This window comes from Dermacentor variabilis, chromosome 5, assembly GCF_050947875.1.
Source record: "Dermacentor variabilis isolate Ectoservices chromosome 5, ASM5094787v1, whole genome shotgun sequence".
Taxonomy (NCBI): domain Eukaryota; kingdom Metazoa; phylum Arthropoda; class Arachnida; order Ixodida; family Ixodidae; genus Dermacentor; species Dermacentor variabilis.
In genome coordinates this window covers 48915603-48938678 of record NC_134572.1, presented here as the reverse complement: position 1 = coordinate 48938678, position 23076 = coordinate 48915603, and the positions used below count along the sequence as shown (strand labels likewise).

Below are 23076 nucleotides of genomic sequence, written 5' to 3'. Positions count from 1 at the left end.
ATAATGCGATGCTAAAGCAGAAGCTACGAAAGTGCACTCTGGTTCTAGAAATTGTTTGAAGTTGAGCAGATGACGCTCTGGCGCTATATAAAGCGACGCGTGGCGAGATAGGCTGCGAATTCGTTACTTGTTTTTTACAGGTAAATCAACGTGTTAAAGAGTTTCAAATCGGGCATTAGTTGTGGTGGGAAATTATGGCTTTCTAAGTGGTATTTGAAAGCCTACTTACGACGGAAAGTCCTCCTTATAAATGGTGTCAGGTTGAAGTTTTCCCGAAAGTGATGAACCCTACGCGCTGAGAAGAGTATATATCTTTTGTTTAATGAGCCGCATCAGTTTACATTACGAAGAAGGCCGTCGCAGCTAGGCTGACGCGTTCGGCAGTCAACATTTTAGCACAAGAAGCCATATTAAAAAAGAAAAATTGCGAGTCAACGGTTAGATTGAATGCCCAAATATTTCAACCATACGTTTTATGAATTACTAGTGCACTTAAATTTGAAGCTTTCCAATTATTCTTTGCCGGCCATTAACACACATGACTTGGAGTTCGCTTCGGTAGTAACTTTATCAAATAGTAACATTATCAGCAGTGCCGTGATCTCAAGCGTGGGCGATATGAACTTTGATGCTGGCAACTGTGAGCTGTAAATGTCGTGAGCAAGAATTATTATTATTAGTATTGCTTTCTTTTCCTTCCGTAATAGCCCTTTCACCTCAGGCAGTGGCGTGGCTACTGCGAGTACACCGATATTAACGATGGAAGCTGCAGAAGCAGATGCCAGGGGTTATAGAGGTGGAAAGAGAAGGACGTTGAAGGAAAATGCTTCTCGCGCAACATTTGATGTAAATCCATGCTATAAGCGCGACGGCTACTGCGAATGAGCGAGAGCGCGTTAACGTGGAGCAGTCGTTGTTAAACTACGACGACGATTGTTCAAAACTGGGCAAGCTACCTCATCATCATGCGCCAAATGTCACTATATTGGCGATGTGGAAGGCTTCGTTTGGTCCGGCCGCTGCTTCAAGGTCGATAATAAGACCCCACTTGACAATTTTCAAATGAAAGGTTTTTCACACGCGTGTGTGCAACCGATGATGCTTCCCAAGGTTCCAGTATAGCGCGCAAGGTGGTCTCGCGCGCCTTCTACTCTCGCAATATATATATATATATATATATATATATATATATATATATATATATATATATATATATATATATATATATATATATATATATATATATATATATATATATATATATATATATATATATATATATATATACAGGCGACACAGACCTCATTGGCATGGCTTAGCGAATTCCTGAGCAACGGAAGAGACGCATAGAAGGAGTACCTGCCGGCACGGACTGCCAGTCTAACCTTGCCTGTAGCAAACACCTTCACCAACTAAACGCCAACCATCATGAAGAGCAAGGAAAGTTCGTTGTTATATTCAATAAAGGGCTACAACGAAGTGTCGAACAGCCTGTTCCATGATAAGTGATCTTATCATAAAAGGCCCTTTAATCCAACTCCGGACGCGATTATATGAAGACACGTGTAGTTTTTAAACGACGGTATAAAAGTACAACTTGCTCATTGTGCGCTTCGTGAAACGACGGTGTCTTCCGGGTGAACAATGACTGGAAACAATGTAGAAATTCAGCCCCTTCCCTCATTCTTGTTTTTTTTTTCTTTTTCACGCTGTCTCGAGGCCACTGCTTGCTGGGCACGCAGTGAGCGGGGAGACTAGGAGGCGCGTTGCTGGCTTACGCTATCAAAAAGACGCTATCAACTCGCACTCTCTTATCCGAGGACGAAGCCTTGGTGTCTCTCGCTCCACCGGCAAGTGGTGACTTCTGTGACGCACGAAAAGTAAAAGTATTCCTTGTTGCTTAAGTCGTTTCTGGCGACATCAGTTTCAGAAAGCGCAGGCAAGGTTATCGTATGGTAGACGGCGGCCGACCAGGTCACAGAAAGCAGCTGTTCGCATTCGCCATACACCCTCGCTCGGAAGGCGGAAACAGTCATCGTGCCTTCCAAAACCCCGGCTGTAATCGTAGCACGACGAGATCACCAGCGGCTACACGGTCCTGCCAAGGACACGCTGTTTTCTTACAGCGAAATTAGAGCGCTTCCTTGCTGCGATAGTTATTTTTCCACGAGGATGACAGGGATGAGCAGCGGCAGAAAAGCTGCTATCTTTTACTTGGTAAGAGAGTAATGTTTGACGATATCTATTTATCAAGAAGAAAACGTGAATAGGTGAAACGAAAAAAAAAAGTACGACATCACTTCAGGGTCGTTAGTTAACGTAAAAGGACATTCAGCGAGGACACTGCGCTCGGATTAAGCGTGGAGCCTAAGAGGACGACTCTCTATCGGCGCCGTTAACCAGCCAGTGAAGGTTCACATAATGCAATGACCCTGATCGCCCAAAGTCACCTCCACAAGTGAAATGGTGTGGGTGCTTAAGGGAGGTAACTCCAAATGTTCGTTATCTCGTCTGGGATTGCGAAGAACTCGAGACATACCACGAAGGATACCGGCTAATAGAGGTGACGTCGTTTGACATTAAGTCCAACCGCGGACTATAGTGTCATACAGGCACTTAACTCACTATGGAGCTCCGCTTGTGAAGCTTCTACAGTGAGCCACGCTTGGCTCCCTTCCCTTTACTTTTTTCCGAGAGTGGTCCTACATCCATCATTTGAATATATTATTCCCCGCCTCTCTCTTTTCATTAGCCCAGTGAATCCCCAGTGACAATCAGCTCATCTTGCGAAGAGTCAGCATTTCTCACCGAACACGAGCTTGCATAATAAGTTTGGTACCAGTAACATTCGATGACCACAGACACTAACGGTATCCGTGGGATATTACCAGAGATGAGCTCGCATATTGACGATGCGCCCAGATTGTTATATTTCCGTTCGTTGAGTTAACTAGCTCAGAGAATCCCATCGATCTGCTAACATGCTTGCTGTAACAAATAACAGGGAAACAAACAAGGACGGGCCGACATCATCACCGTTTATACGATCACGAAGGAAAAGGGCGGAAAAGGTAGTGTAGGAAATAACGAGTGATTTGGAATATGCACCGATTGCTAGCGACCGGCAGTAAATTCAATGCGTACCTCCGGATGAAGCAACAACCTCAGTGTCTTTTCTCTCTTTTCTTTTTCATGTCTCAATTCCCGTTTCCCTGCGCGGGGTAGCAAACTGTACGCGTGTCTGGCTGACCTGCGTGCATTTGCCTTCTCTCCTTTCCCTCTAGTCACTTGCTCTGCACAATAACAGGCTAGAACGTAGCGCGTTTGTGTACTGCTTAGCGAGAGAGGCAGCAGCTTGAAGCATCGTTGTACAGCGCAAAATTACGAGAAAGTGCCATGTACTGATTTGGGTCACTCCGTGGGTACCTCTCTGTGACAAAGTTGTTAGAAATTTAGAATCACATATCTTCGCACCTAGAGGTATACGACTTCTTTTTCGGGTCAACGGCTTTTCTTGTCTAAAACGTTTTTTGCAACCCTTGCTGCAGTGGTATTTTAGCGAGGAAGCACGCGCGAGGATCAGTGAATCTTCGAAGAAACAGTTCGACCTCAATACAAGTGTTTGTAACCTTTCAAAATCAGGTCAAGAGCCACAGCGACTGTTTGCCACCAACGCCGCGCAGGATTACGCAAATCGCGAGTTTAACAGAGACTGAGCGTTAGACTTTTCTCATGTAAGTGCAAGTTTTTAGGTGAAATCGAAAACGGCGACGGTAGCGCCAAGAGCCAGAAAAGACCTTCGGCTGGTGATTTAGTGCTCCGAAAGAGCAGACACTTTCGCTGCTCCATTTCTGGCAGCCCAGCGAAAGGCTAAGCACACGTGTGGATCCTTGCGGTTCATGCAAGTCATTTTTTTCTACAAGTGGAGCATGATCGCTCAACCTTCGAGTCTCCGCTCAGCGATAAGATCTGGCGGTCTTATTCCAGCGCGTCTCAGGGATGCGTTGATTGGGAAAAAAAAGAAAAAAGCAAGGACTCAGAGGTGCACTTGGTATTCAGGTTTGATTCTGGCGGCAGAACACGCTCCTACAGTCACAAGGAGAAAGCTGGGGACCTTAACGGGAGCAGGAGGGCTAAAATCGAGAGACAAGCTTTATATGCAGGGAATTGTCTGATTAGGCGATGATAAGCTGAAAAGAATTTTAAAAAATGATAAAAAAAATCGCGGGTCCGTGTCAAGTGGGAGAGACAAGAGGTGCGCCTCTTTCAAATTAGTTCGCCCATTTGCTGCATTAATTATTTGGGTCGACAGCTACCTATATCTGCTGGCGAAATTTCTGTTCTTTGCTCTTCTTTCTTTCGGAGTACCTTCGGAAGCCGAAGTTTAGAGACCACGGCATCAGCAAAAGGTTAAGAATGTCGTATGACAGAGCCGCCCAACGGGAAATCCAGTCAATGCATTGCATTGGTTGAACACATGGTTGAAAATGGATTATGTATTTCAGAATGCATCTCTAGGCTACGAAACATTTTTTTTTTGACATTGAAATCTGTGGTGTCCGCACTGCTGCTTTCGACTATACGTTATCGTAGGTTTATCTGCATTAGATACTTCGATAAATATCCCTCTTATTCGTCTCATCGAGGGCTTGTTGTCTCTGACAACACTTCTTTTGATTTAGTGCTTAAAGCTAATGAAAACCACGAGATCCTCGCTCATTAACGACAGGCCTTTATATTCAGTGAAACAGATAGTCATACGAAGGCGTTCAGTGCAGCCGCAGTTGATAAGCGTTTCGCTTATGGTGGTTGGAGAGAGAGAGAGAGAGGGAGGGAGGGAGGGAGAAAACTCATAGGGGAAATGCAGGGACTTTCACAAGGCTGAGCCTGTTAGCTTATCCTGCATTGGGGAAGAGGAAAAGGGGATTGAAAGAGGAGAAGGAAGCGATAAGTTCACACTTTGCACTGTTACACACACAAGCGTTCATCGCCGAGTCAGTCACAGGCACTCATACAGGTTGGTGCATTTCAAGAAACGCCACAGCACCTTTGCGGTATTGCACATAACAGATGCACGCGGCCCGGGGCCAAAGGTACTCTCTGTGAAAGACCTGTCGTCCGTCTAAGTGCCCCAAAGCTGTCTGAAGGGCACTCCTCTCATCTTCGTATGTGGGGCAGTCACACAGGAGATGCTTGGTCATTTCTTCGACACCAAATGGGTTGCAATTGGCACTGTCTGCCATTCCAATTAGGAATGAGTAGGCGTTTGCGAAAGAAACTCCTACTCGCGGGCGGCACAGTAGCGTTTCTATCCGTCGGTTAAAAACGGGTAAAAGTTGTAATCTCATGCGTCGGTCGATGGTATATAGGCCCCGGTCGGTGAACTCTGGTCGATTACATTCTCTCATAGTAATAATATGGGCAAGACCCCTGAGGTGCCGCGCTGTATTTGTTCTCGACAATGGTATCGAGGTACTTTCACATTCACCATGTGCCTCACGGCCAGCTTTGTCAGCACTTTCATTGCCAGCAATGTTGCAGTGCCCAGGTAGCCACTCAAATACAATACCGCTTGATGGTAGCGTAATCGTATTTCTGCTACCAATGGTTCATGTGAGCTGCGATGTAGAGCTAAGAGTGACTGCAGGGCTGCCTTTGAATCCCAGAACATAGCCCAGTGATTTCATCGCTGTTGCTGGACATATAGCACTGCGCTACGGAGGGTGGCAAGTTCGGACGCTGTCGATTTGTGACAGGGCTCATCTTGAACTTCTTGGAGATTGACGTCGACGGAATAACTACCGTACAAGTGGAGCTGGTTGGAGTCGAGGAGCCATCTCTATAAATGAGAACTTGATTGGAGTATGAATCATGCAGTACATGTAGAGCGGCTTGATTCAGGGCACAAGTTGGCAAGTTGGACTTCAGTCCAACTGCTGGAATGGAGAGTCACATTTGTGGCTGCCGGAGACACCACAAAGGACAAGGTGATCTTGCTGCAGGAGTGAAACCGGATGGAAGAGAGGATCGGCAGGAGGCTACAATACCCGAAAAATTTCCTCTGGTCTACTTTTCGAGAGAGAAGCAAGGCGTTGAGACTGGAGTCAGGAAAGGTGTCGAAGGTGATTTATAAGGGTGTCTGTGGCGACATACGTAGTGATGGGAGGCTCCATGGCGATGGCAATCGTTCCGGTTTTTGAATCGCATCGCTGTAGACAAAGGCAGGTTCTAAGCGCTTGTTGCTGCATGCTCTCAAGAAGTCTGAGGTTTGCTCTCCAGCTGTTGACGGCACCGGAATGATGTAACACGAAGAGCGCTTTGTGCAGCTGAAACACAGAACACACCAACGGTTCCCATGTTTTTACAGTGATGGCTTTGAAAAGGTGACTGATCGAGAGGAGTCTCTTCATTAGGTAGGATACACGGGGGCTCCAAAAGAGGTCGCGATTGACAGCGATCCCTAAAAGTCGATGACTTCTCTTGAACAAGGTAGACGGGCCACTAATAGACACTGGGTATCCAGTCATCGATTTTCGCGTGAAGGCGACTAATGCGCACTTTGCTGTTGACACACCTAGGCCTTGTCTCTGAAGATAAGCAGACGTCAGCGTTGCAGCCTTTTGTAATCTTGGGTGAACATGCGGGCATTTGCATCTGAAGCCAAGATGCAAATATCGTCTGCGTAAATTGACAGACTGATCAAATGTGACAGGGGTTCCGCCAGCCCAGTCAGAGCTAGGTTGATCAAAACGGGGATCAAAAGGCCACTTTGTGGAATTCCGCGGCTGGTGTAGTGGTTGGTTGTTTGACCCTCCTCGGTGAATACAAAAAAGCTCCTTCGGGTCAGGTAGCTCTGAATCCACCGAAAAGTGCGGCCTCCGATTTCAGCAGCCACGAGTGCGTCAAGGATGGCTTCATGAGAAACATTAACATAAGCGCCCCCTTACGTCTAAATATAGCACTATGGAGAAGCGTTTGGATAAATTCTGTTGCTGAATCGAAGGCACAAGATCAATGACGTTGTCGACCGACGAACGACCACTTCTAAAGTCTGTCATCGTGTCTGGATGAAGGTTGTAATGTCAAAAAAAAAAAAAAAAGGAAAGCACTCGAGCCACTTGAAGATAACCTTTCCATCAACTTGCCATAGTTGCGAGAGCAGTAGGCCGATATGATGCCAGTGCGAGGCGAGACATTTTTTGCTTTGGGATTGGTGGTTGAAAGCCCGCGAAGAAGCAGTACAGCGCTCGCATTGTGGTGATACAAGCTGCAGACGCGGGACAACGCACCTGGAAGGAATGCCGACGGACAAGTGCGCAGAATTTGTTTAGCACAACCGAACGAGACATTCACCCGGTGGGCCTGCGGTGTGTGCGTTAGCGCAATCGCTTTCCGCAGCCATTATTCCTAGGCTATGAAGGGCGGAGGAGTGGGAGCATCGAACGCATGTGCGCTCCCGTTCGCGCGGCCAAACAACGCAGGCTCGCGGTCGAACTTTTCACTTGTCGCGCACTCGCGAACACCGAGCGGAAACGCAGGCGAGAAGGCGTGAACCTGAGCCAATGACCCCAGCACAACTCCGACGGGGGACCCCCGTGACAGGCTCCATTCTAAACATCTCGCGCCCTCCCACTCTTTCTCTCACGTCGGGGCGCTTGTCTACGAGCGCAATGTCGGGGAAGTTACGCAAATAAGACTGAGCGTCACTCCGAGTTCAACGGCAGCGAAAGAAAAATGAACCACCGCCGAACGAGAATTCCGCGGCAGAAACAAGACCATGAAGAAAAAGAAAAACAGTGTAAGCGAAAGGAGAAAAGGCAACAACGCGGCGGCAAGAGCGGCGCGCATCGGCAATAGGCGATTGTGTGTCAATGGGGCACCTGGCACGGAGCTGCGGCGGCGGCGGCGGATTTGCGCTGTTGATCTTGCAACGTGCACGTGAGGCGTGTTTGCGCGTGTTGCAACGAGCGCCCGGCGGTTTCCGTTGGTTGCATGCGTTTCTTCGGCTATATGACGGGCCGTTGCCGCTGCCGTCATGGTCGTCGGTATCAGGCCGCTCGGAGGGCGTGCTCAGCGTGGGCGACCTTGGTACGGTTAGCGCGGCGCTTGCTCGGAGCGCCGGGTAAAACGACCGTCGAGCACAGGACGGTGTGCTGAACGAGCCGCCCATTCTGTGCACGCGTTCACTCTTTGAGGTTGCGTCCTCGTATCCTTTAAATTTATTGAACCGACTTGGCGGTTCGAGCCGAGTAGTCGTTTGCGAGCGCGGTTTGGTTATTCGTGCCATCATTAGGCTCCATTCTTTCGGAGTCGGTACGCGTGCCGGACTGGCTTAGCGTCTGTGAGGTTCTACATTCCTGAAAGCGAGGTTGCGGCTCCGATCTCAGGCTGCTGCGGTCGCATACAAGATAGCAAGAGGATTGCAAGATATGCTCGTTTACCGGGGTTTAACGTTCACGCTAATTTAATTAAGAATCCCAGGTGGAATTAGCCACTCTGGAGCCACCCACTATACGGTGCTCCTCATAGGCCAAGCGTTGCTTCGAGACGTTAAACCCCACGGATAAGTGATCCTTAGGTTTATGTTGTTCGGAAACTGAATTATCATTCGGTTCAGCTCGCTTCACTTACAATCAGCTATTTTAAGGATGACCCCGCACCTTTGTTGTTGTTTTCCTAGTTGAAAATATCGTGGCTAATTGTTCATGGTATGACCAAATAATTCGCATGAGAAAAATCAACAACTGCTGAGGTTTGACGCCGCGTAACTCCATTTTTGGCTATGAGGGACTCCGTAGTGGTGGGTTCAGGAATAATTCTGATCGCGTGTGGCTCTTTATCGTGCACACACGAGCAGTTTTATATTCCGCTCTCAACGGAATTCGATTCCGAGGCCTTATGCTCTGAAGAAGAACGCCATGGCCACTGCATCATTGCGGAAAGTTACCTGAGAAAAGGTAGGTACAATATAGCCTTGGGAAAAATTAGCGGCATTTCATTGAGAGAAAGCACGAATGCGAAGTTGTATCTATTGCAATATTCCAGGCGTAGGCGCAGACCAGTGTGTGGATGCATCGTGGTGCAGGTGCGAGCCTGGAATGACCTGACTGTACTTTATTTCAATACCCGGCAATTCACCCCCCCCCCCCCTCCGCCTTCTTTAATTAAGTAGGTCACTCTGACCATAACAGACAGACTGTGACATAGAAATGAAAGTCACCATCAAGCGAAAGGTTATTTTCATTGGTGAGATAGTATAAGTCGAGTGTCAGCAAGAAAGCTGGCAAGAACTGCTCATGTTGTGAAGATACTGTTTCTGTCAGCACGTAATGACTCGCGTCAAAAGTTACTCTGCTGCAGGGGTTCTTCGGGGTTTAACGCCCAAAAAGACTGCACCTTACATCATATGCGGCGGTACGTGACGGAACTAGCAGGCGTACTAAACATTCATTCGAACAGCCTGGATTTTTTTTATAAGGATGAGCCGCAAGATGAGCCGCAATATCAGCAAACTCGTGCTTTTGCATACCAGCCCCATCGAAATGCGACTGCGTCGGTGGGATCATTCAAAGACGCGAAATCGCGTCCTCCACAGCAGATTCAACATGTAACGGGGCGACTCGTAACAGCGCGATATACAACGCGTTATACACTTCTCAATAAAATCAAATTGCCAGGTGAAAGTCAGCGCTCGTCTTTGTCTACATTTCGGTTCGTGCCCTATAGTCCTAAGTCGCTTTGTTGCATTTTGGATCATACAGAACCAACCAGCGCAACATTTCACATTACTAAGTTGAACTGCCACAGAATATTACCATAGTACCGAGCCATCGCCGCGGTTCCTATAATGAAGCAGTCATGTCTCGCATTACGCCAAAATGAGGGCGACACCGATACATTAGGAAATAACCCGCCTTATCACGTGAACCATGCCTAAAATATCGATGGCATCGCTGGGCGCGGTAACGAACATAAGAAGTGAATTTCCGCTTACCACCAAGGCGTTACGTCAGGCAAGCGAAATGAGTGTTGCAGATGCCGCATGAGGGTGGATTCCCTGGATGGTCGTAAAAATGACGCGTAGGAAGGCGCTGAGCTCGTCACTTAGCGCCGCGCTGCTGTCGTTCAAGGTGAAGTACGTGATGTGGCAGCGGTATGGCAGGGTACTCGTTCGTTCATAACTATGGAAATTGCGTTGACGCGCCTCTGCTTAAGCACCGAGCTGTTTGCTTTGGCGCTGCCGTGAAAACCCCTTAACAGAAAAACCTCTTTGCGGGGCATGCTTGGGACAAGCCATGGCCGTAGAATGTTCTGGAAAGCATGTGCTTGCCAAACTGTGCGTCTTACTACGAGAAGCTTGATTTCAGACACGTGAAAAGAACCAGGTGATTTGCTTCTCCCAGTGTCAACTATAAGTTCGAGAACTTGTCGTTATTCGTTTTATAAGTGACACGTAACTGATAAAAAAGAAGAGTTAAAGTAGGAAAATCTGGCGCAAGCAAATAAGTGTATATTAATTTAGGTACATAGATGAATGTGTATAGAGCAGACATATAAAAGGACAAAATCAAGAGAAAGATGTGTATATAAGCGAAGGAATGCATTCACTATGTGCAAATAAGACTGACACGAGGAACGTACAATCTAGTGTAAAAGTCATGCACTGCACAAGGATCAAGAAATAGAAAAAAAAGATTACTATGAAAAACTAGAATACATTGAAAATCACTTCAGAGGCATGCCATGAAAAATTTTTTTTTTGCAAAGCCATTATTTGAGTTTTATTTTTCCTGGAAATTTAACGCCTTTAGTGTGACAGAAGAACCTGTTCAATCTCACTGAAAAAAGCTTCTCGTTCATAACAACTGCTTGTCGTCAGCCGTCTGCATTCGCTAATATCATGCTTGCTGTCATGACTGGACTTAACCACGTTCGTATACGAACTTTCTAGCACTCGAACGGCTTTGTGAATACAGAGAGAACCTGGTTGGGTGGTCGTCACATGCGCAGGCGAACGCCCAAGTTTTCTGCTCTCTTTGCCTATACAGTTCACTGCGTTTTTGACATATATGTCATTTTTAAATTTCCCTCTCTGTTCTCTTTCTAACCCGTATCTCGCAACCCCAGTGTAGGGTAGCAAACCGGAGACTAATATCTGGTTAACTTCCCTGCCGCTCCTCTTCATCTCTCTCTCTCTCTCTCTGAAATAGGTAATGCTGACGCAATCACTAGCAAAGGATAACTGTATTTGTGCGTTTATAACGAGTAATATCTACAGTGGTATCTTCTCTTCTTCTTTCTCCTTTTATTCCCTTTACCCCTTTCCCCAGCACAGAGTAGCCAGCCGGTACTCACACTGGCTAACCTCCCTGTCTTTCCTCTCCTTTGTCTCCTCCTCCTCCTCCACCTGCTGGGAAGTTCAAGATAACGGTGATGACACGTTACAAGTGTACAAAGGTGGCAGACAAGGCGATATTAGAAGTGCAAAGACAGTAAAGCTCACAGCTTGCAACGAGAGGTGCCAGAATACATCTGTTGTAAGAATCCCAAAAGTAGATAGGTCTTGAATACTAAAGGGACGCTAAAGAAAATCAAAGTCAGCTTAGACTGATAAAGTCTTCTTTTAAAACTCTAATTTCGTTAATTTCGCGTTGAGAGATTACATACTTGAAGAGAAAACGAAAGCAGAACTTCCATTTATTGAATTTCTCGCCAGAACCTCAGCGTACTCTACGTCAATGTGACGTCACACATTTCAAAATGCTGCTTCTCATTTCAGCCGCTGCGTCGCGGTAAAAGCTCTCGAAACTGGCTAAGTTCAGCCTTCGGCTCTTGTAGAGCACAATGTACTCTGTATTTAAGGATAAGGAGTTAGCTAAGCCCGGACAGACCCTGACGAAATCTATGACGTCACGGCGCGCTGGTTCAGGAACCTTAAGGCAGCGTCGCCATCGGTATCTCGTTCTGGCTTACCAAGCTCCTTCTCACGGCAAGAGTGTTTTTTTTTTTCTGGCATTGTAGAGGAATAATTTACTCATACAACTCAACCTATATTTTTTTCCTCTTTAGCGGCGCTTTAACGCTAAAGCACCGATACAGTATCGACACTGTGACTAACCTGCCTTTCGTTTAAAGCGAATCGCTGCCGCCATGACCCGGATTATGTTCATGACCATGAGAAGTGCTGCATGGGCCGCCGTTAGCCGTTAACGAGAAGCAGCGACGTGAAGCTGCTATTCAAGGCGTTCATAAATGCTTCTTGAGTTTCAATCGTAATTGTTGGAGGAAGCCATGATATGCTATTAGCACGACATTATTTCGCGTCGTATGTAGTAATGGCTTGTATACGTACACAGTTGGGGAAAAAATCCTGGAATCACTGCAACAACCGGCAATCTTGGCTGCTTATATTCTTTAGAAAGTTTCGTTGTAATTGGCTTTTGTGTTAATGGCGCTTGGTTCTTCGTCAGCCTGTTTATAAGACGAGTCAAGTTCGTTTTCAATAGCTTCACAATAGTTCAGATGAAAATAATAGAATTTATTTGATGCGTGTACTTATTTGGCGTTATATTGTCGCAGTTGATGCTCTGTTACTATACATACATTGTTGTATTTAATATTATTCGAGGAGAGATGCTTCAATACTGCACAATAAAATGCCTATATTTCTTCTCGTTAGGCGTACTTACGACTCTTCATCGAATCGCTTCGCTTGGGGCATCACTTTCAACGTCAGTCAACTTGTTGGATTTGAATACAACAGTACTCCATCTCGTACGTCATGCTTTTTCTGGCGTCCGACTTTCCTAATCACGGGACTAAAGGAGGGGGAGACGATTGTTTACCTGGCATACGACCACTGCCATATTACGATATCCCGATAGAGAAGCCGTTCGGTTATGGGACGGCCTCCCAGTCAAGTTGCCGGCGCGCATGCATGCATCGGCGCATTATCGTTGTACAGTCGAGAGCCCGTCGTGGTTTTCACCGGCGTTGGTCATGCACAATGACTACGTTGAACGCACTTTCGCATGCACGCAGGAAGGTTCGAAATGGCTCCCCGAAATGCTGCTCCGCCGGCTTGCGGAGTGATGGGGGTGGCGGACGGCACTCCGGGGGCTCTTGTGCTACTTCCCCTCAAGGCCGCGGTTGCGTGTCCAATACGCCGCGGTATCGCACGCTCGACGTAAAGGCAACGCTCGCGAACACCCCCCCCCCTCCCCCTTCCCCGTGGGGGGGCCCTCCATCGAAGCAGCGTGAAAGCGGAGATATCGAAAGAAACATCCAGAAAAAGAAAAAGAAAAGGAAACATCCGGAAAGCCGTCGTTGCGTCCAGCCGTTGCGGTCCCGCGCTTTCACGTAAGGATGGAGGCGGTGCGTGCGGTGAATATATCGTTCCCGAGCGAAACAACGGCGGTGCGCGCATCTTGAGGCGCTCGTCGCTGTTTTGCCGGTCACAGCCTTTAACGCCAATTTGAACGACCTCGGAATCAAGCCGATGCGTGGCGTCGGTCTCTCAAAAGACGTCGCTGTGTTTCCTGGTTTCAGACCCGCGCCTGAGAGGTGCGGGCACATGTGCGGCATTTTGCAAGCAGGGGACGAGAGAAACTTGCGTTGCCTCAAGTACATCGCGGGCCGGGATTGCACGGTGAGGCCCTTTCCGGCTAGATTGGGGAAGGTCGCAGGAAGGAGGTCGCGCGAACCTCCCAATTTGCGTCGAATTAAACTCGCGAAGGAAAGGGGGGGGGGGAGGAGGAGTGCGGTTGAGGTACTGTGAAACAAAGGCCGCAGCTGATGACCGCGACGCCTTTTAATAATACGAGCTGCATTAAATTAATTCGCCTGAGCCATGTGCAGGCAGAAATTTTAAGGCAGTGAATCCGCCGAGAAGCACGAAATTAGCCACACGCGAGCCTTTCGCATTCCTTCGAGGCACCAATTAGCCAATGGAATCGGCTCTTCGTGCCTTTCGTGGACGCTCCGATATTACAGGGTCAATCCCGAGCCGTTTGGATCTCCAGGCACTGGCAGCCAGCCTTCAGATTTAAGCGCGATAATCACTCAAGGAGGCGACAACAGCCCTATATTCTGCCGCATTAATTTCCTGCAAGTTTTGGAAACAAGTTTCCTGGTGGAAAACAAAAAACAAAACATTTCTGCTGCTCATCCGATGGTATGCGGCCCCGACTCGGCAAGAAAACTAACTTCTTTTTCTTCTCTCCTTCCTGCCGTCTGCTACTGAGTCCTCACTGCGTGCTCAGCAGGACGGAATACACACCGCTGGTTTGAAAGGTAAAGTTCCCGATCAGTGGCGGGAGGAACTAACGCTACTATATGTCAAACTATGCGTGCCAAAAAAGAAAAAGAAAGGAAAACAACAACGTGATAAGAATCAGGCAAAAAAGAAAAGATAATGCGGTCTGCGAAGCGGAGATTGCGAGGAACGGCGAACGACAGCTAGCTTCAGGTTTGATAAGTTGCAGACGCTCGAGAGGACCGGATATAACTGCACTGCAGCCGTGTGCCGCAAATGCATGCGCGTGCCATTTAACCGCTTAACCGCGAACCCCTTTCGACACAACCATGCTCAAGGTGGCCAGCGATGTGGTTGCATGCATAACCGATTAAAATAACAAACGCGTGTCTAGGCCAGATACGGGGTTGATGCGACAGAAGAGCAAAGACTACGGGAACGTACCTTACCTAGAATCAAGAGGACGTCCGCTGCTGGCAAGCGCTGTAACACCCCGGATGCGTCTGCGGAACATCTACTAATTGAGTGTGCGTCCGCAATTCGCGAGCACCAGCGAGAGACCCTCCGGAGCCGTTTGAATCGACGGGATAGGGGTCCTTTATCTGCGGAGGAGGTCTTTGGTCCCTGGTCGTGCCCAGACAAACAAGGAGACGCTGTCGCAGTTCTTCGTGACTTTCCGTTAGATAGTGACTTTAAACTATTTCAAAGACTATTTCAAAGACGACACGCTGGAAACGCGCTCACTATCTGATTTCGTGCTTGTTTATGTGAACTTTTACTACTTTTACGAGCTGCATTCTTCAATTCGTTTTTCTGTTTATGCCATGTCTGTAAACATCAAGACTGTTTTGATAACGCTCGCTATGAGTGAACGCTTGCATGTCGCCGGTACAGCGCGCTCCAGACCATTGTATACAGCAGCCTACGCCAGAGTTAAGTAATACTTTCTTCCTCCGATATTTTTTCTTCCTTACTTTCCTTTTTTTTCGTTCATTTTGTTTATTCCGTACATTTCTTAGCCGTTGAACTTACTTTTGGTGGTTGAGGTAACTGGTCCTTTGGAGGCCCACATATCCCACATGCTCGTCCTTTAACAAGCTACAGCAGCGGGGACATCAATTATGTCAAACAGCAGTCTTTCCGTAGCTATCGCTTCGTTTATCGCAAGGCGCACGTGGTTTGTGCACTTGACGTAATAACGAATGTTGTCGTTCTGCCTGGCCACATTTTTTAGCATACCGTGCGCAACGTGCTTAATACACCTAATGTGCCTAGTGCTCTCGAGGCCACGCACATAGCATAGTCTGTTCCTTGAGCCTATAGGAACGTAGCCAGAGTATGAATATGATTTATTAATGCCCTAGCGAATGTTTATGGTTGAATTTTTTTTTGTTTTTAGGCAGTTGCCGTCGTCCCTTAGTTACGTTTCTGTTGTTGTTGCTGCTGAAATTAAAATAAAAGAAAAATATTTAGTGGCCGTAAGATGGTCAACGATGCTTGTCTCACAAAATAGTAATAATAAGTAATAGGAACAATATTGTTAGATAGGAAGAAACCTTACAGGTCATTAAACCATTAAGCTAGTGCAAAGTGTACGCGTTTACACACTGCATGCCACAGAAAACTCCGAGAAAGCGAAAACGAGCGCGCAGAGTACAACTCTTAGAAATAGAACGCTACCAAATCTAAATTGTAACGACTACATGGCATCATACGTGATCTGGGGGTCTCCGGCACGCATATTTATCAACAATAATTCAAGATTTCATTTTTGCGAGGAGTGAGAGCCTACAGAGTTATGTAATGGGCTCAAGCGTGTTGCTGGCTAACTCAACCTTACAGTGTTTCGCGCGCGCGCTATAGCAAGCAAGGAACTCAGCGTCCTTTCCTCAAATGTCGTTGCATGGTTATCAGTAGGCACACGACAGCCATTCGTCGATCCAGTATGTGTGAGTTACCACCCGACCCAGTTCGCACTGTGACGCGTTTGACGTAAACGGGATTGCGGCCCGCTGCCGTCCTTGTCGGTTAGAAATCCTCCTTCGTGGCCAGTTAACTGTGACAGTGCCTTCACCGTTCCTGATACACGTTACAATCCAGTGCATAATATATGCACTGGAACAGCTGATGTCGGTATAAGGAGGCCGCCTATATATACAGGGTGTCTCTTTAGGCAATTTCGAGAGTCGTTGCTGCAAGAGAGCTCCACAGTCTCGCTCGTACCATCACGTTAAGCTAGTGGCATGCACCACAGAACTCTAAGTGTCGTTTATACAGCCTCGACCCATCACTGAAACTTAAATTACCAGCGAACCTTTCACGACGTGACGCAACACTGCTGAGTCGGCTGTGGGTAGGAGTAGCCTTCACCAACTCCTAGAGCTATCGTATTAGAATGGCGGATTCACCAATGTGCGCTAAGTGCAAGTGTGAAGAGACCATCAGTCATCTTCTGTGCTACTGTTCTCGCTTCGATAATCAACGTGAGACTCTCCAGTGTGCCTTGAATAGACTCGATGGCAGGGCATTTAAGGAAGCGAAGAGCTTGGGAGCCTGGCCTCACAGTTCAGTAGCCCAGAAAGCAGTTCGAGCGCTTTTTCACTACCTGAAGGGAGCAGACTTGAGTGCCCGACTATAGACATCCTACACCTAAGTTATATATATATATCTCCATTCCCCTCCCCACGTGTAGGGTAGCAAACTGGACTCAGTCTGGTTAACCTCCCTGCCTTTCCTTATTCCATTCTCTCTCTCTCTCTCTTTAGGCAATATAAAAAGACTGCAAGCGTAGCGAGCGTGCGTTCTTGCAGATAAATTATTTGGTGAGGCGGCCATGCTTTGCCACTAATAGCGCGAGTACAAGATAACTAATTAACAAGAAATGTTGATTGACCTTTTTATCTGAACCTTGGGTGCGGTTGCTTATAAGACAATTTTGTAGGCAATCCCGCTTAAATGCAGCTTTATATCTTTAGATCTAGAAAGCCATGCCTAATTCGACACACCTATATTCACCATCGAATTTCAACGCTCCATTCTAGTAATATTGAAACCGAGTGCGCACGGCAGCAGCGTCAGAAGGAATAGTCATGTGACAATGTGCGAGAAGAAAATTGAATGATGGCATGTCGCGGCAAATACTGATACAGGGCGTCGCTGCAGATGGTCGCCAGTGAAAACGTCTCATGTTAGTATCTGCCGTGACTGGCAGCAAAGTTCAGTTTCAAAGTTCGTTGCGATTTTCGACAAAGGGCGTGTAAACCCGTCTGATATGATAACAGGGCTGCATTTTCTATGCTCATGGCGCTCTCGGTTTCGATGTTGTCGAGATTGAGCGCTATGAATTACGTAAGTTAGGTGCGATTTTCAAGATAAAAAAAAAAGAACAATAGTGCGGGTGCATTCAAATGTTACTGCCCTCCAAATGTGCCTTTAAAACGAATGCCCCCAAGATCCTAATAAAATGTTATTTAACGACTCTTCGTTAATTGGACTTATGATAGTCGCGTTACACGTGGCAAAATGGGCCCACTTTGCCGAATAACTTATCTGTAAGAACGCCACGTTCGCGGCACTCATAGCCCTTTATATATATATATATATATATATATATATATATATATATATATATATATATATATGCCTGAGCAATATTCACGCAGTGCAGGGCTCTATTCCACCCAACGACATCACCTTTCCCATGGCAGACTATCGGGGGCAAAGCTTACACCTTGGCTGGAATAAATTCTGTTTCATTTCCTTCCCAAAAAGAAACGACAAAAAGAAAAGGAAATAAAAGTAAGATGGTCGTAGCTGTCTTTGCGCCAAGATCCAAAAACAACATGCAACCAATCTGTCATCAGAAACGAGAAATGGGAAAACGAGATTCCAGTGGAGTGGGACGCACTGACTATAGCAACGTCAACGAAACCACGTCTTCGAGCTGGGCTGTGCGAGACTGCATGCACTGTAATATTTTAGCGCCATGATGATACGTATAGGCTAGGGAAGGATGAAGAAAGACATCATATTAAATGTTAGTCGCAGCAAAGATAGGGGTATATACGAATGTATGCCTTCCGTAAAACTGTTTCCTGTACTCAAGGAGGACGATATTGCGTCGCGAAACGACCAGATAAAAAAAAATAAATACGGACGGGTGATAATGCCAGTAGATTGCCATTGTGTTTCTTTTTTTGTTTATGAAGAATAAAAAAGAAAAAGTAGTGCGGCTGCACGTAATCAAGCTGCTAAGTTACTCGGACAATGAGTCTTGCCTGAAAGATGTTGCGGTTTAATTTTGCCCCATCGCTTGCAAGTAAGCAGGACGAGAACACTAGAAAGAAGTCAGGACTACGACTCCACGAAATCTATTTACAACGCTACCCCTGCGACGGACTGCCTGTCAATCCCCTGAAGTCGCCTCTGAAAGCGGCCTCTGAAAACCCTCCAAGCAGTTACAGGGTTAGACCCAGACAAAAGCATATATTTGAAGAATCCATATAACCTCCACATTAACACTACCATATATGATTTCTTGGGGCCTGTAGGTTCTACGTGTAGACAATACAATCATATGGGGAACAATTACATTCTTGTATAGGATACTACAGGCATAATCATATCATTTGAGGCCGCTCAGATTCCCATGTGAATCCCGTACTATTCTGCATTATATTATCAGATCAGTGGCCGATCAACACCGATTTCTTTTTCGGTTTTGGAGGGATGGCACGCACTTTACCGGGAATTGGGTGGTTGATGAGATGGGGATAGGGGGAGGAGGATGGTTGGGAAGGCCGGGTACCAACACCGAAATTTCAGGAAGCGGGGAGGGGGTATGTGATCAGTGTAATGTGCAGCACCCCCCCTGCCCGGCCACATAAACCGAGCAGGGTGCCTGACTCTCCCTCGCGACACCTTCGGTCCACAGGCGCTGCACACCTGTTTCCAGTTCGTGCGCACACACTGAGTATTTTAACCTGCTGGGCCAAGGTAGTCCACTTTTTTCTTATACATCTGAGCGAGAATAAATATGTATTAGGTAATCATTTTTTCTCCTGCATATATTTTTCTAATACTTATTTTTTTTTTGTATTTGCAGCCTCACATCTCTCAGAGCAATGTGCCGATCGAGAGCACGAACTGCCGCCTAGTCGGTCGTTCGGGTCATCATGCTCTCCAAGCGCGCTGGTTAGCGGCAGCAATGAATCCCACTGAGAGATTGAGAACGGTGTGCGGTACTTCCCTCTCCTGGACTACGCAACGAAAGCCACCGTTTGCGCCCACCCCTTGCGTTCAACTCTCTCCGCTCTGCTCCCTTCGAAAACTAAACACAAACAACGAACTCCTTTTGGCCGGGTGGCCCGTATATATGACGGTACAGTAGGCATCCTGAAGCAGACAGGTTCGAGGTACTAAAGCTTCGAGACTCTCACTACGCGAATTTGCACGCCGAGGCCAAGTTACGGCGGAAACGGCAGCAGTGGCAGCAGGCGTTGGTCGGCCAGGCATACGTGCGCGCCCTTGGCGAGCGTTCTTTTGTCTTCTGCAGGACTTCCAGCTTGGCTCGAGGAATACTTGGAAAAGCATTGCGACCGGTCAAGGGAGCCCAGGGACCGACTCCAAATATCCCGCCGAGGTCGGGTTGAATTGAGTGCGCGCTTCGTGAGAGACGGCGCTAATTGTGCGACGTAACCGAATAGCGGGAGGAGAAGAAGAACAAGAAGAAGAAAAAGGTGCAAGAATGAGAGAAGCTGGAGAAAATAAACACTGCGTAAAAGAGTCGCAGACGTAAATTATAGGGCCCCGACACAACCTCGCTAATAGCTTGCCGCAGGAACGTTGCAGCTGAACGAGGCTAAGCGCTCCCGGTAAGTATACATATATGCAGTGGCCAGTTTCCGAGGTACAGCGCGGCGACGGGAGACTGCCACAAGCCTGCTCTAGGTGTTTGTTGTAAGTCGTACTCGGAGGGGGACGGGGGGCGATGCGTGCTTACCGCGGGGGTCATTGGCAACGAGTACCTGTTACGGTCACCCGTACCTTCTGTAAGGGTCCGCTTACGGCATCGAACCCGCGGGCGCGGACTTTGCGCCCCTAATGAACTCAGCGAAGCGCCGCATTCGCCGCAGTGTCGTCGACCGACTCGACACGTCTTTTCAGGTGTCGTTGCGTCGCCGCGAAAACGTGTCCTTCGCTGTCGCGCCACATGCGCATAGAGCTCCCGCGCGCGGATGGCGAGGCTAACGTCCATTGTCTTCTCGCGCGGAGAAAGAGAGCGCCGTGAGGAGCACGAGGTTCAGAAAGGAAAAAAAAATAAATGTTGCGTCGAATAGGCACGCCTCTCCACCTTGTGCTGCAGCCGTCGAAACCAATTGGTCGAAACTGAGTCGAACTAAGAACACGAAAGCTTTGAGCTGGCAATGCAGGCGGCGGTGCAGGGCAGACGCTTGATAGACGGCTCGAGACTCACCGCCTGCTGTTCGTCACTCCGGCGTTCACCGAAGATGCGTGTCCGCAGATCCGTTGACACCCCTGGCGGCGGCTATAGCTTCCGCGGGTCGTCGTCGTCGTCGCTTTCGTGGCGGCCCCCGGCACCCTTCTGTGGCGCAGTCGGTCGGCCGCAGCCTTTGCGGCTGCCTGCGTGGTTCGTCAAGCTTTTTCGCAATATACCGCTTGTGCTGCAATGCCCGCGCCCGACGCTGCGTCCCTGATCCAAAGAGTGCCCATTTCGCTTTTATAGTTTTTTTTTTGTGGTTGGTTGACTGGCTGGTGCCCGCTGCTATACAGGCCTGCCTGGTATTTTGTTTCTTTCAGCTATCTCTCTTTCGCTTTTGCTTATTTCCCCTCCTGTTTCCTTCCGACCCCTTCTTTTCTTTCGTTCCTGCGCGAACGAAAAGTGAGAGCTGACGGCGTTCTCCTTTGCGCCAGCAGTCTCAATCAGCGGCGCACATCTAGGTTACTTGACATCGAGCGGCCGGCTCGAAAGACTCGCGCTATGAAAACTGCCGTTACGTACCCCCCCCCCCCCCCGCCCACCCCTCTTTATCCTCTCATCTCGGCGCATTGGCCGTTCAGCCGCACGCGCGGCAATTACTGAGGGTGCAGCCCTGCACGAGCCCCGTGGTCTCGCGGGTGCTCCGGATGCAACCCTGACATCCGAGGGAATTCTCCGCGCCGCAAGACGTCCCGGATACCGAAGGCCGACGGCCGAAACAGCAATCGAAGCGTCGTAGAATGACGTCTCGCCTTTGCTGCAAACTCGCTTACGTGAAGAAAGAAAGAAAGAAAGAAAGAAAGAAAGAAAGGAAAAAGGAAAGAAAGGAGAAAAAGTGAAATCTGTCCTTGGAGGCTCTTTATTGTCAAGAGTCATTACACTTGCAGCATTTTAGTTCCATGGATGGGTGGGCTGATGCTAAATATTTCGTGTTAATATACAAGGTTCCTGGAAGATGTTCTCGCCTTTAATGGGCCCCAGCTACTAATTTTTCACATAGAAATACGAAAAAGAGAGAAGTAACTCAAAAGCATTACAACTAAAAGTCAACTCCAACGCAATATAACCAAAAGTCCAGTCACGTAAGTGACCTGATGTCACACGAATACTGATATACAACTCAGAAACACAGCGCCACAAGGTGCAGTAACATGAGTGCACTAAAGTCAACACAAAATCCGGTCACATAACTGCACTAAAATCAGGACACACATGAAAACACGAGAAATGTTCGGTTTTGCGTTATAAATGTAAATGGCCTATTGATGTGCGCGTGTCAGGAGTATTCAATTAATTCAGGCAAAGATGCAAGCGATGCGTTTATTCGAGCCGATAACGATGATAGAAGTTATCAGCAAAAATTTATGGGGTTTAACATCCTGGAACGGCCCAGTAGTTCATGAGGGCTGCGCTATAGGGGAGAGATCCGCCCTAATTTTTACCACCTGGGATTCGCTCATATGAACCCAAAGCATGGTACGCGAGTGTGCTTTTGCATTCTGCTCCCATCAGAATGCGTCCGGGAAATAATCTGCAGGGATGGAGCATCCTTTAATGCAATAAAAGTGGATATCTCACTCAGAGATGTAGAAATAAATATGAACAAATAGGGAGATTTGAAAGGATAGACTGATAGAAAGATTGGCAAGAGAGAAACGTTGCAAGCGGGGGGAAGTTAAACGGAACAGCGCCTGGTTCACGTTCCTCTGCAACGTGAGGTGGGGGGGGGGGGGTTGACTATTAAGTTCATTAGGAATGGTGCTGCGTTATAGATTAGTCTGCGAATGTGTGCACCCGAATAGGCGGACAATACGGCGGGTACAACTTGACGTGTTAACAGAATTATACACGCAACGCCCTCGCAAATTGCTCCCCGCCACCGTTTTGCTAAAACAGCAAAAAGGCGAGACAAGGGTGTACAGGCAGGGATGGCAGAAAGACATCCGTTTTCTTTGTACAGCGCAAATCACTCACTTCCGGACTGTCAAGTGCGCTGCAAATTGAGCGTCAATGTTCCGTGCGCCGGACCTTGGCGATACGTTGTGCCGAAAGAATAAACACTCAGCAGCCTACAGATTAAAGTGACAAACGCGAACGCGCGAGGTCCCGAAATTAGCAGTTGCGACAATGCGTTCTCGTAGGTATCAGTCGTTTTTTTTTTGTCGACGCAGTACACACCATCAAGATTTCACAGCATCGCATCGCTCTGAACGTTTGTGCTAAAGAGGGCACTGAACACTATAAGGTGCGAGAACCATTTCACGCGCGGCATACAATGCCACTTCGAGGCACGCGCGCACGCGTTATGTTTTTATTTTCTCGA

The 23076-nt window shown here is 47.7% G+C and overlaps 1 protein-coding gene across 2 annotated transcripts in view; it reads right to left on the bottom strand.

The window, feature by feature from the left end:
• LOC142581856 (acetylcholinesterase-1-like) overlaps nucleotides 1-20805 on the bottom strand; it is a 37768-nt gene extending 16963 nt beyond the window's left edge. The window contains exon 1 of one of the 2 annotated variants that reach the window (XM_075691301.1): nucleotides 20730-20805. The gene's annotated coding sequence lies outside the window, so the exon portion shown is untranslated. Of the gene's footprint in view, nucleotides 1-9994; nucleotides 10060-20729 lie in introns of those variants that run through there. The other variant, XM_075691303.1, reaches the window with a different exon arrangement.
• Nucleotides 20806-23076: the final 2271 nt, after the last annotated feature.